The following is a 10,746-nucleotide window of genomic DNA, read 5'->3' as shown; positions in this document are numbered from 1 at the left end:
ATTAACAAAATCTGAATAAACAACAAATGGTGCAACCAAAAACTTTCAGAAGAAACAAAACAAAGTCCCAAATCCCCAGGCGGGGGTAGAGACTGTCCCAGCAGTTCAAAGCTCTCGCGGCCCGGTGTGCTCGCAGCCAGCAGTGAAGGAGTCCCTTTTCCCAGGGGCAGTCCCCAAAGCAGAACACCTCGCTCCCAGATGGGTCGGGCTCTCTCTCTCTCTCTCTCTCTCTCTCTCCCTCTCTCTCTCTCTCTCTCTCTCTCTCTCTCTCTCTCTCTCTCTCTCTCTCGGTCGTTCTCCATGGGGAAAAAATTTCCTCTCAGGAAAAGAGAACAAGGTGGCCAAAACCAGCTCCCGCTCTGTCCGGTCCCGGACAAACCCCAAAATCCCCCGAACAAAGGACCCCCCGCCCTCCCCGCGGCCACCGCGGTGTCCCCGAGAGCCGCCCTCCCCCCACTGCCCCTGCCCAGCGCCTGCGGCTCCGCTCCAACCCACCCCATCCCGGGAGACACAGATGGGAATGGGGGGACACTGGGAAACAATTCCAACCCCTCTTTTCAAACCTCTGACACCTGCTTCCCAGACATTCCCAAAGAAGGGGTTTCTCGTGGCCTCGAGCCAGGGACACGTTCCCATCCCTGTCCCCATTCCAATTCCTGGGGTTCCCATCCCTCTCCCCATTCCCACTTCCTGCTGTGCCAACCTGCTCCCAGTATCCCTGTTCCTGTCCCCACTATCCCTATCCTGGCCTCCCATGTCCCCATTCCCATTCCTGGTGTCCCAATTCCCATTCCTGCTTCCCCAACCTGCTCCCAATGTCCCCATCCCTGTCCCCAATGTCCCCATCCCAGTCCCCCCTGTCCCCATTCCTATTCCTGGTTCCCACAGAGGAACTGCCGGATGCCGGAGGAGGGAGCCAGGATTTATTGCCCAAAGCAGGAGATCTTCACACCCAAATTAAAGCCTCAGGAATAATTGTGGTCCTGGGTTTCACACGGGAAAAAGCAGGAAGTTGATCCATCGGGAAGAGCCACAGGGGGGCTGGGGTGGGTGGGAGCAGCGGGATGAGCTCTGCCAGCAGCTCCTGCCTTTCCACAGGGAGAGGGAAGGGGCGGATCCAGCTCCAGGATCGCTCAGGCTGTGATTCCTGCTGGGATGAGAGCGGGGAAAGGAGTCACCATGTCCTTGTTGCCATCCCAGGGTTTGGAGCCGGCTGTGGAGGCCAGGGGAAGTAGGAACTGCTCCAGAATCCCTCCTGATCCTGCTCCGTCCATCCCACCCCAATCCCACTCCATCCATCCCACCCCAATCCCACTCCAGAATCCAGCCCTGATCCCAGTCCACAATTCCTCCTGATCCCACTCTGGAATCCTGCCCTGAGCTGGAATCCCCTTCCAATCCCGCTCCAGCCATTAGGCCCCCATTCCCCTCTGGAATCCCAGCATCCATCCTGGGATCCCTGCCCAGAGGATCTGGATCCACACACGCTGCTGGGACTCACTGGTGGGTGCGGGGTCGTATCCATTCCCCTCCCTCTTCCCTATGGAAAGAAAGTGGGATCAGCACCCGTGGCACAGGATCCCCGGAATGCTGCCAGGCGGATCCGTGCCCCTTCCCGACCCCCATCCCGGGAGTTACCGGATCGGAGCTTCCAGACACCGACTCCCACAAGGCCGATGATGATGATGATGGCAGCGATGAGGGACACAGTGTCCTAGTTAGAACAGCTGGGACCGATTCCTCACTGGATGGGTGTAGCCCAAAACTGTGGATTCTCTGGCCTTCCATGCCATTTTCCCAGGAACTGTTGTCAGGAGAGGCCTGAGAGGTGGGGGCGATGTCCTGAGCACCCTCATACCCTTTAATGGACTGAGCATCCTCATATCCTTTTATGGACTGAGCATCCTCATAGCCTTTTATGGAATTCCCCACTCTGAGTGAAGAACTAAGCATCCTTATTTAGAATTCCCTTCTCTGAGGGGAGGACTGGGCATTCCTGCCTGAACTGGAGAATATATAAACCTGGAGTTTCAGAACCTTTTTACCACTCGTGGGATCCAGAGGAGGACTGCAGCTCACTACTCTCAAACAGCCTGAGACCACCATCCTCAACTGGACTGCAATCCCCACTTTTGACCAGACTGCAACAGCTCTCCCACCAGCAAGTATTTTTCCCCTCTCCCTTTACTTTGGACTCAGGGGGGGCCCAAGGAACATCACTTTGTTCATGGCCCAGGGTGCTGGGTTCTACATTTGGGTTTTGTGGATAAAAACCAATTGCTTGTCTGTATAATCAGACTTATTGGGCAAGGGGGGGGCAAGGGGGGCCCAAGGGGGGCCCAAGGGGGGCCCAAAGGGGGCTTGGGCAGGGGGGGAAGGGCTGCAGGGGGCAGATCCCGGAGGAGGAAACCCGCCAAAAGCGGCGGCCCAGCCGAGGGAGGAGCCGAGCGGGAGCACAAAGAAGAGCAGCCAAAAGGTCCTGGCGGTCGCTCGGCAATGGTGGGGGGGCGAGAGCGGTTTGGGGGCCCCCCGTGAGAGCCGGGGGGGAACCCCGGTAGCCGCGGAGTGGGGAGAGCGGAGAGGGGCGATCCCGGAGCTGGGGGACCCCCGGAAGGCTGGAGTGGAGGGGGAGCAGAGAGGGAGCGCCGGGCCCCTTAAGCGGGGTCCCGGAGAGGGGGAAGGCCTTGGAGTGTGGAGAGGAGGGGGGGCCTTGAGGCGGGGTGGGAGCCGAGAGCGCCAAGAGGTTTGCGAGGGTGGGAGGCGAGAGAGGAGGGCCGGCCGGCCCCGGGAGGCAGAGTGGGGAGAAGTGAGCCCTGGGACCCCCCTGGCAACACTCAAGGGGACCCCGGAGAGTGGGAACCCCCCGGAACTGCGGGACCCCCGGCAGCCCGGAGAAGGGGGACCCCCAAGTGCAGGCAGAAGTGCCATCAGGCCAGACAGGGGGGACCCCCCTAACCCCAGAGAGAAGAGGGGGAATTCTGGGAGGGGATTTTGGGCTGAATTTTGTTGTTTTGGGGGTTTTTATGGGTACAAGTTGCCCGGTGAGTCCTAGAGCTGGACTTGGGCAGGAGGAACCCCCAAGGCAACGCGCTCACACCTTGTTTTTCCCCCCCAGCAGGATTTCTGCTTCTGAAAGCTTGGTCGGATAGAGGAGGAGGCTGCGAGGAAGAGGAAGATGCCGCGGGCCCCCCAGGCAGGTGAGGAGGAAGTCAGTGCCGCTTTGGGTCGGTCTTTTGTCTTTTGTGGCCGTCCTGCCGGGGCTGGAGTTGGGGGGATGTCCTTGGGCTTCCCTGTGGGCCGGAGGCAAATCCTCTGCCTGTCCTTGTTGCTTCCTGCCCCAGGCCCCGAGGTGAGGCCGGAGAGCGCGGAGGACAAATCCCGGCGGTAGAGCCTGGTGGGAGAGGCCGTTTTGAAGGGCTCCCCGGCGCAGGAAGGCAGCGGGGAGGAAAAGGGCCGGAGATGCCCCCGCAGGAGGGGCTCCAAAGCCAGCCCAGGGGGCTGTGAGGAGGAAAGAGCCAGCGTGTGCCGGGAAGGCGGCCGGAGCTTGAGGCGGAGCTGCGAGCTGGTGGTCCCTGAACAGCCTCCCAGCAGGGAAAAGCCCTTCAGGTGTTTGGAATGTAGGAAGAGCTTCAGCAAGAGAACCAACCTCCAGAGGCACCAGCACATCCACAGTGGGGAACGGCCCTACACGTGTGGGGAGTGTGGAAAGAGCTTCACTCAGAGCTCCCACCTACTCCAACACCAGATGATCCACAGTGGGGAAAGGCCCTACACTTGTGGGGAGTGTGGAAAGAGCTTCAGTGACCGCTCCACCCTGCGCACCCACCGTCGCATCCACAGTGGGGAAAGGCCCTACACGTGTGGGGAGTGTGGGAAGAGCTTCAGGAAGAGCTCCAACATGCTCCGACACCAGATGATCCACAGTGGGGAAAGGCCCTACATGTGTGAGGAATGTGGGAAGAGCTTCAATCAGAGCTCCACCCTGCTCCGACACCAGATGATCCACAGTGGGAAAGGCCCTACACGTGTGCGGAGTGTGGGAAGAGCTTCAGGGACAGCTCCAGCCTTTGCAAACACCATTGCATCCACACCAGGGAATGGCCCTACAGGTGCTTGGAATGTGGGAAGAGCTTCAGCACAAGCACCAAGCTGCTCAGGCACCAGCACATCCCCACTGGGGAACAGCCCTACACGTGTAGGGAATGTGGGACAGCTCCACCCTCTACACCCACCGTCGCATCCACATCAGGGAGAGGCCCTACAACTGTGGGGAGTGTGGGAAGAGCTTCACGCAGAGCTCTTCCTTGACCTCCCACCAACGGAGCCACCGGTAAGAGAAGCCCCGAGTGCCCCGACTGCGGGAAGAGCTTCGGCCGCTGCTCCAACTCCATCAGCCATGGGAGGACCCGCGTTGGATGATCCACAGGGACCCCCGTTGGGCACAGACCTGGTGTGCTGGTTTAATGGTAAACCAGCAGGGGAAATGACAGCGGTGACACCTGGAATGGGATGGAACACCTGGAAAGGGAATGAGAATGCCTGGAATGGGAATGGGGACATAAAGAATGGGATGGGGACAATAGCAATGGGATGGGAACACCAGGAATGGAAATGGGAAGACCTGGAATTGGAATGGGGATATTGGGAGCAGACTGGGGACACTAGGAATGGGAATGGGGGCAGCAGGAATGGGAGTGGGGACACGTGGAATGGGGAGGGAACACCTGGAATGGAAATGGGAACACCTGGAATTGAAATGGAGACACCTGGAATGGGAACACCTGGAATGGGAATGGAGACACCTGGAATGGAAATGGGGACACCAGGAATGGGAATGGAAACACCTGGAATGGAAATGGGAACACCTGGAATTGAAATGGAGATACCTGGAATGGGAACACCTGGAATGGGAATGGAGACACCCGGAATGGAAATGGGGACACCAGGAATGGGAATGGGAACACCTGGAATGGGAATGGAGACACCTGGAATGGGAATGGGGACATCAGGAATGGGAATGGAAACACGTGGAATGGAAATGGGAACACCTGGAATTTAAATGGAGATACCTGGAATGAGGACACCTGGAATGGGAATGGGGACATCAGGAATGGGAATGGGGTCACCTGGGCTGGGAATGGGAACAATGGGAATGGGAACATTGGGGACACCAGGAATGGGAATGGGAACAACTGGGATTGGAATGGGGGCACCTGGAATGGGAATAGGGAAAACAGAGGTGGGATGGGAACACCTGAAATGGGAATGGGGACAATAGGAATGGGAATGGAGACCCCTGGAATGGGAATGGGAACACCAAGAACTGGGAATGGGGAAAACAGAAGCGGGATGGGAACACCAGGAATGGGAGGAGGGACAATAGGAATGGGAATGGGGACACCAGGAATTGGAATGGAAACACCTGGAAAGGGAATTGGAACGCGTGGAATGGGAATGGGAACTCCTGGAATGGGAATGGGGACACCTGGAATGGGATGGGAACAACTAGAATGGGATGGGAACACCTGGAACAGGAATGCAAACCCGTGGAATGGGAATGGGAACACCCGGGCCCGGGCTGTGTCCCTGGTGAAACAGGAGGCCAGGCCCAAAAGAGTTCACTAAGAAATTTGGGCCTGCTAACAAGCTCCCAACAGCCAAGACCATCTGTGCTCGTTCTGTTCTACTGACTGGAGCAAAGCTTCAGAGAATAGTCCAGGAACATGTCCTAGGCCTAGAGGGGATAAATTAGAGAGACAGCAGGATCAGGGAGACATTGGAATAGGAGGAATAGGCCGGGAGCCAGGGCTTTTTCCAAGCTTCAGTGAGTGGGTCAAGAACAATGGAAGAGAAGGAAGGTCAAGCTGAGGAAGAGGAGTTGAAGCCCCCAGAGCCATGGAGGAAGAGTGGAAGTCCCCTCAGGATTGAGGGCCAAGAGAAGCACCGCCCCAAGCCCCGCCTGAGCTCCACCTATACTCCGCCTATTATTAATATGCTGAGATAGATGTTGGAATCACTTGAATATGCATTTAATCACAGCTGAAGATTGTACAAAAATGCTGATTTTGTGTGAAGCCTTTGAGCAAGTTTGTCCAGCGTGAGCTGGCTTGCTCCCAACGTTGAATAAACAAATAACTTGCTGCTTAAAGATAAAAAAGTCTCTGAGCAGTTTCTCGGGCTGATTTTTCGGATTCAGCGCCCAGTCAGTCCCAGGATGATCCCAGTCACTCCTGGTCTCTCCCAGTTGCTCCCAGTTTCCTCCATGTGGTCCCACTCATTCCCAGTTGCCCCCAGAAGCTTCCAGCATGATCCCAGTTGCTCACAGCCACTTCCAGTCATCCCCAGTGCACTCCCAGTTGCTCCCAGGATGATCCCAATCACCTCCTGCATGATCCCACTCACTCCTGGTATGATCCCAGTATGACCCCCGTCACCCTCAGTGTGGTCTCAGTTGCTCCCAGCATGGGCCAAGCTGCTCCCACTGTGATCCCAGTATGGTCCCAGTTGTCCCCATCATGGTCCCAGTTGCTCCCAGTTGCCCCTAGCACAGATCCAGTCACTCCAAGTATGATCCCGGTCTTCCCTCCTGACAGTCCCACTCAATCCCAGTTGCTTCTATTGTAAATCCAGTTCCTTCCAGTTGCCCCCAACCTGGTCCTAATTCCCCTTCATGTAGTCCCAGTCACTCCCAGTATGGTCCCAGTCACCCCCACCATGGTTGCAGACACTCCCAGTATATCCCAGTAGAGCCCTCAGCATGCTCATAGCCCTTCCCAGTCACTCCCAGATGCCCCAGTAACATTCCAGTTTCCACCAGTATGATCCCAGTGACTCCAAGGCCCTCCCACTATGTCCTATGTGGCCTCCAGTTGCTCCCAGTAGCCCTCAGTGTGGTCCCAGTTGCTCCCAGTATGATCCCTGTTGCCCCAGTTCTGGTCCTGGAGGGTCCCAGTGTGCTCAGATCCTGCTCCCGGGGGGTCCTGCTGGGTCCCAGTCCTGGTTCCGGATGTATCCCGGTGTCCCGGTCCATCCCAGTCCATCCCAGTCCATTCCAGTCCATTCCAGTCCATTCCAGTCAGTCCCAATCCATCCCAGTCCATCCCAGTCCATCCCAGTCCATCCGCTGTTTCCCGGGTCCTGCCCCCCCACCCCCCCAAGATGCTGACGGGGGTCGGGGCTCCGTCTTTGCCTTCGTCTCCCTGGGCCTGCCTGGAATGAAGGGGCCGCTGGGACACTGCGGGACCTCCTGAAACCAAAGGAACCCTGGGAGAATTTGGATACTCCTGGAATCAAGGCACAATTGGGACACTGCAGGGCCCTATGGAAAAAAAGGAACCTTGTGACACTGCGGAATTCATGGAATCCAGGGGCCTTTGTGACAGGGGGGCCTCATGGAACCAAAGGAACCCTGAGGTGTTTCAGAAGGTCATGGAATCAAGGGGCCACTGGGACACTGCAGGGCCTCTGGGAATTAAAGGAACACTGGGACACTGGGGCAGGACATCCCCCCTGCAATGGCACCAAGACAATGCCCCATTTGCAAAGGGGTCAGTGCTGAGCTGAGAGGGCCAGGACAAGGCAGGAGATGTTGGAACCCAGACTGGTTTGACCCCAAATGAAGCCCCTGATGGTGAGGGAAGCCCTGGAGTCCAAGGACTGTCAGTCCCTGGGTTTCTACCAGAAAGGGCCAGTCCCCTTTCCCAGGGGCAGGTTCTTCCAACAGAACCCTTCTTGGGAGGGGTGTGGAGATTCCTGCCTTGGCTGGGGACCCCCCCAAGGTCACTGCTGGAGGTTGAGAGCAGAGATCTCCCCACGAGCGCTGCTCTGGGGGAGTTCCATCCATCTCTAATTAAGAATTATTGCTTGTTTGCCACCTTCAGTAGAATTGCTTCAACAATTGCTTTAGTTTAGTGCCCTGTCCTACCTTATCCTGCACTACTGGTAGTTTTACTGTGTATGTTGTGTAGTAAATAATTCTGGTTTAGTCCTTTTGTCTGATCATTATTAAGAATAAGTAGTTCATTGATATAAATATATCTGCTTTTCCATCATTAAAACCTGTGGAGAAAAAATGGTTCAATCCCATCTCTATAATTCCTCAAATTCAAAGCATTGGTATAACCCAAGGCTGAGATTGGATCCAGCTGCCCCCAGGCTCCTCTGGGAGCAGGAGTTTAGAAAGCCAGGGAGTCCGTTCTGCACCTCGGGACTCCAGGGCAGGACTTCTCCAATCAACTTTGTATAAGCCTTTGTCATGGTTTGAGATAGTCCCAAAATCCAATTCCCTAGCTCCATCCCCCCTCCCACATCTCCTCAACCTAATGTGAGATGGGTTTTTCCAGACAAAACACACCAGACTCAAAGTGGGGGAAAGGGAATGTGTTACAATGACTATACAAATAATTACCATATCACATTATACACATGATCACAACTATCTCTACCATGACATATAGTATTTACAATGGACCAGATCTCTTCTCCCCTCCAAATAAAAGTCCAGGAGGGAAAGAAGGACAGATCCCTTCTAGTCCTTAAGCAGCAGGATCTTCTAATGCAGCAGGTTCTGTCTGTCTTCTCCACATGCAGCAGCTGACAGCTGGCTTTCTGCCAGCAACCACAAGGGAGGTATCCAAGCCTCTCTCTTGGCCCCATCGCCTCAACTGAGGGGTCTTCCGTGGACTTCGTAACCCCAGACAAGGTCGTTTCACCACGTCATATCACGAAGACACAGGGGGTCTTCGTGACGGTCTGGTATCCCAGGAGACTCAGCTCCTTGCTTGCAGGGCCTCTGTGTCCTGTCTCTCAGGCTGCCACCGTGGCAGCAGTGCGAGGGGGGGGGAGCCAAGGTCACTCCCCCCCTGCATTCCATCTGGCCATCCCGGTCCAGCTCTTGGACGTCTCTTGAGCTTCTCAGCTCCTGTCTCTCTAGTGCTGCATGTCTAAAACTCTTCTCCAAAATAGGAGTCCATGTCCCTCTTCTCCAAGAGGGTCTCCAAGGGAGTTTTGGGGAATCTGGTATCAGTCTTACCCCAAACTCTGTGTCTCAGCTGCTGGCTCTCTTTCAACTCCCTTTCCAGGAGTCTTCTCTGCGGTGCTGCATGTTGTTTCTGCTGCTCCTCTGGTTCAGGTCCTTATCTCTGGCTCTCTGCCACCGTTTCTCTGGTCAGCGTCGGCTGCTGCTCTGCGTCCATGGAGAAAAACATCTCCCGGCATAACTACAGGCACCTAGCCCAGCTTTATGCTGTTCCAGGTCCCTGCAGCCCCCAAGCCAAGGGCTGGGAGGCCCCAGAGGGCCCAAGGGGCTCAGAGCCCCTTCCTCGTGGCTCTACAACATGGCCACCTCTCCTCAACAACCAAAACTACAACTCATCTCTTCCGGTCTGGTTGTGATATGTTTACATTTTTGCAGGAGCGCCCATTGGGCAGAACTTCAAAATTTCCAAGGGTTTCCACCCCTTGGGGTCTACCACTTTTCTTTAGCCTCTGGGGGAAAACAAAGTCCAAACCACTACACTATGACTCAGTGCCGTCATCATTCTGCCAAGGATATCCTGATGAACCCGTCTGTCACCGCAGTGTCAGGTGATAGCCCTGACCAAAAGGGGACAGGGGGAGGTGCAGAACAACTGTCCATAAGTGTCCCTTGGCTCAGGGGATATGCAGGGCAGCAGGGATGCGTGCTGGTCCCCTTTCCTCCTTTCCCCTTCCAGGTGACACTGGCCAAGGCCCCAGCACCTGCTGCCACGAGCTGTACACAGCTCCCCTGATGTTCAAGGTCTGACAAGCTTAATAAAACAGCTCCCACCAGAGGTTTGGTCTGATCCCCCTGATCGGAGGGGAAACCGTGTCTATGGGGGAGGAAGGCATGCTTTCTGCACCTCCTTTTTGTACCTCATCAAAACCACTTCAAGATTTGGACAAAAATCAAAGGATAAGCGACCAAGAAGGCTCCTGATAGCCTTAAACAAAGCAGATGTTGGATCCTGATTGCTCCCTTTGGGCTAGAATAGTCCCATTCCCTGTCAGAAAACTGCCTGAAGCCAGACGCAGTCCCATGGAGAGCTCAGCCCTGCACTTGGCCACTGGAGCTGTTCTACAGCTGACGCCGCCTGACAGGGTGGCAACAGAGCCCCTCTGCTCCCTGTAGCTCAAAGCTAGTGGGCTCTGGGCACAAAGGGGTGAGGCCAGGAATGGGCGGGGGAATCCAGAGCAAGGGGCTACGGGGATCGTGTCGCTACTCTGAAGGGGACCTTCCATGGGCAGTCAACGGTATTTATTTCGGAGCGGGCCGTAGGGGTGCGTGGGGAGAGCTCTCGACTCTGCAGTTCCTCACGTGTCTGACAGGGCGTCTTGGGAGGCACTGGAGTTCCCCCAGCTGCTCCAGATGCATAGCACTGAGATTTCCTTCTTTCCTTCCCTTCTTCCCTCCCCAGGGTCTCCTGTGGTGTTCTTCTGGCATTGGGTGTAGCAGGAGCCACCCCCAGGGCTCTGCATGGGGCAGGCTGGGTTGTGGCAGTCTAAAAATGTGTAATTAATAAGGAAATTGTAGATTTTGCATATAAGTTGTTGTATTGTATTGTACTGTGCGTATGTTCTGTCCTTTCATTGGTTGATACTTGACGCAGTACCGTATAGGGTTATGTTCAGCCCCTATCTCCTATGATTGGTTGTAATTTGCATGCTCCACCTAAACCCCATCTTCTGTTCCAGTGCCTTCCTTACCCACGTTATTTAAGGCTGGAG

General features: G+C 55.7%; 1 protein-coding gene, 1 long non-coding RNA gene and 2 pseudogenes across 2 annotated transcripts in view; 1 reads left to right on the top strand and 3 right to left on the bottom strand.

Moving 5' to 3' along the window:
* Positions 1-10,746, bottom strand: part of LOC135404811 (zinc finger protein 493-like) — a 152,662-nt pseudogene that overhangs the window by 55,742 nt on the left and 86,174 nt on the right.
* The window catches only part of LOC135404426 (class I histocompatibility antigen, F10 alpha chain-like), a 92,658-nt gene that overhangs the window by 21,976 nt on the left and 59,936 nt on the right, over positions 1-10,746 (bottom strand). The gene's annotated exons all lie outside the window — the stretch shown is intronic.
* On the bottom strand, positions 902-1,628 carry LOC135404512 (uncharacterized). Its single transcript, XR_010425703.1, has 2 exons — positions 1,502-1,628; positions 902-1,150 (listed from the first exon to the last, which is right to left on the bottom strand). It is a non-coding gene; the product is annotated as an uncharacterized LOC135404512 (long non-coding RNA).
* LOC135406243 (gastrula zinc finger protein XlCGF49.1-like) lies at positions 3,176-4,326 on the top strand (annotated as a pseudogene).

The sequence above is a fragment of the Pseudopipra pipra genome, chromosome W (assembly GCF_036250125.1).
Source record: "Pseudopipra pipra isolate bDixPip1 chromosome W, bDixPip1.hap1, whole genome shotgun sequence".
NCBI lineage: Eukaryota > Metazoa > Chordata > Aves > Passeriformes > Pipridae > Pseudopipra > Pseudopipra pipra.
This window is presented reverse-complemented; position numbering and strand designations above follow the sequence as displayed.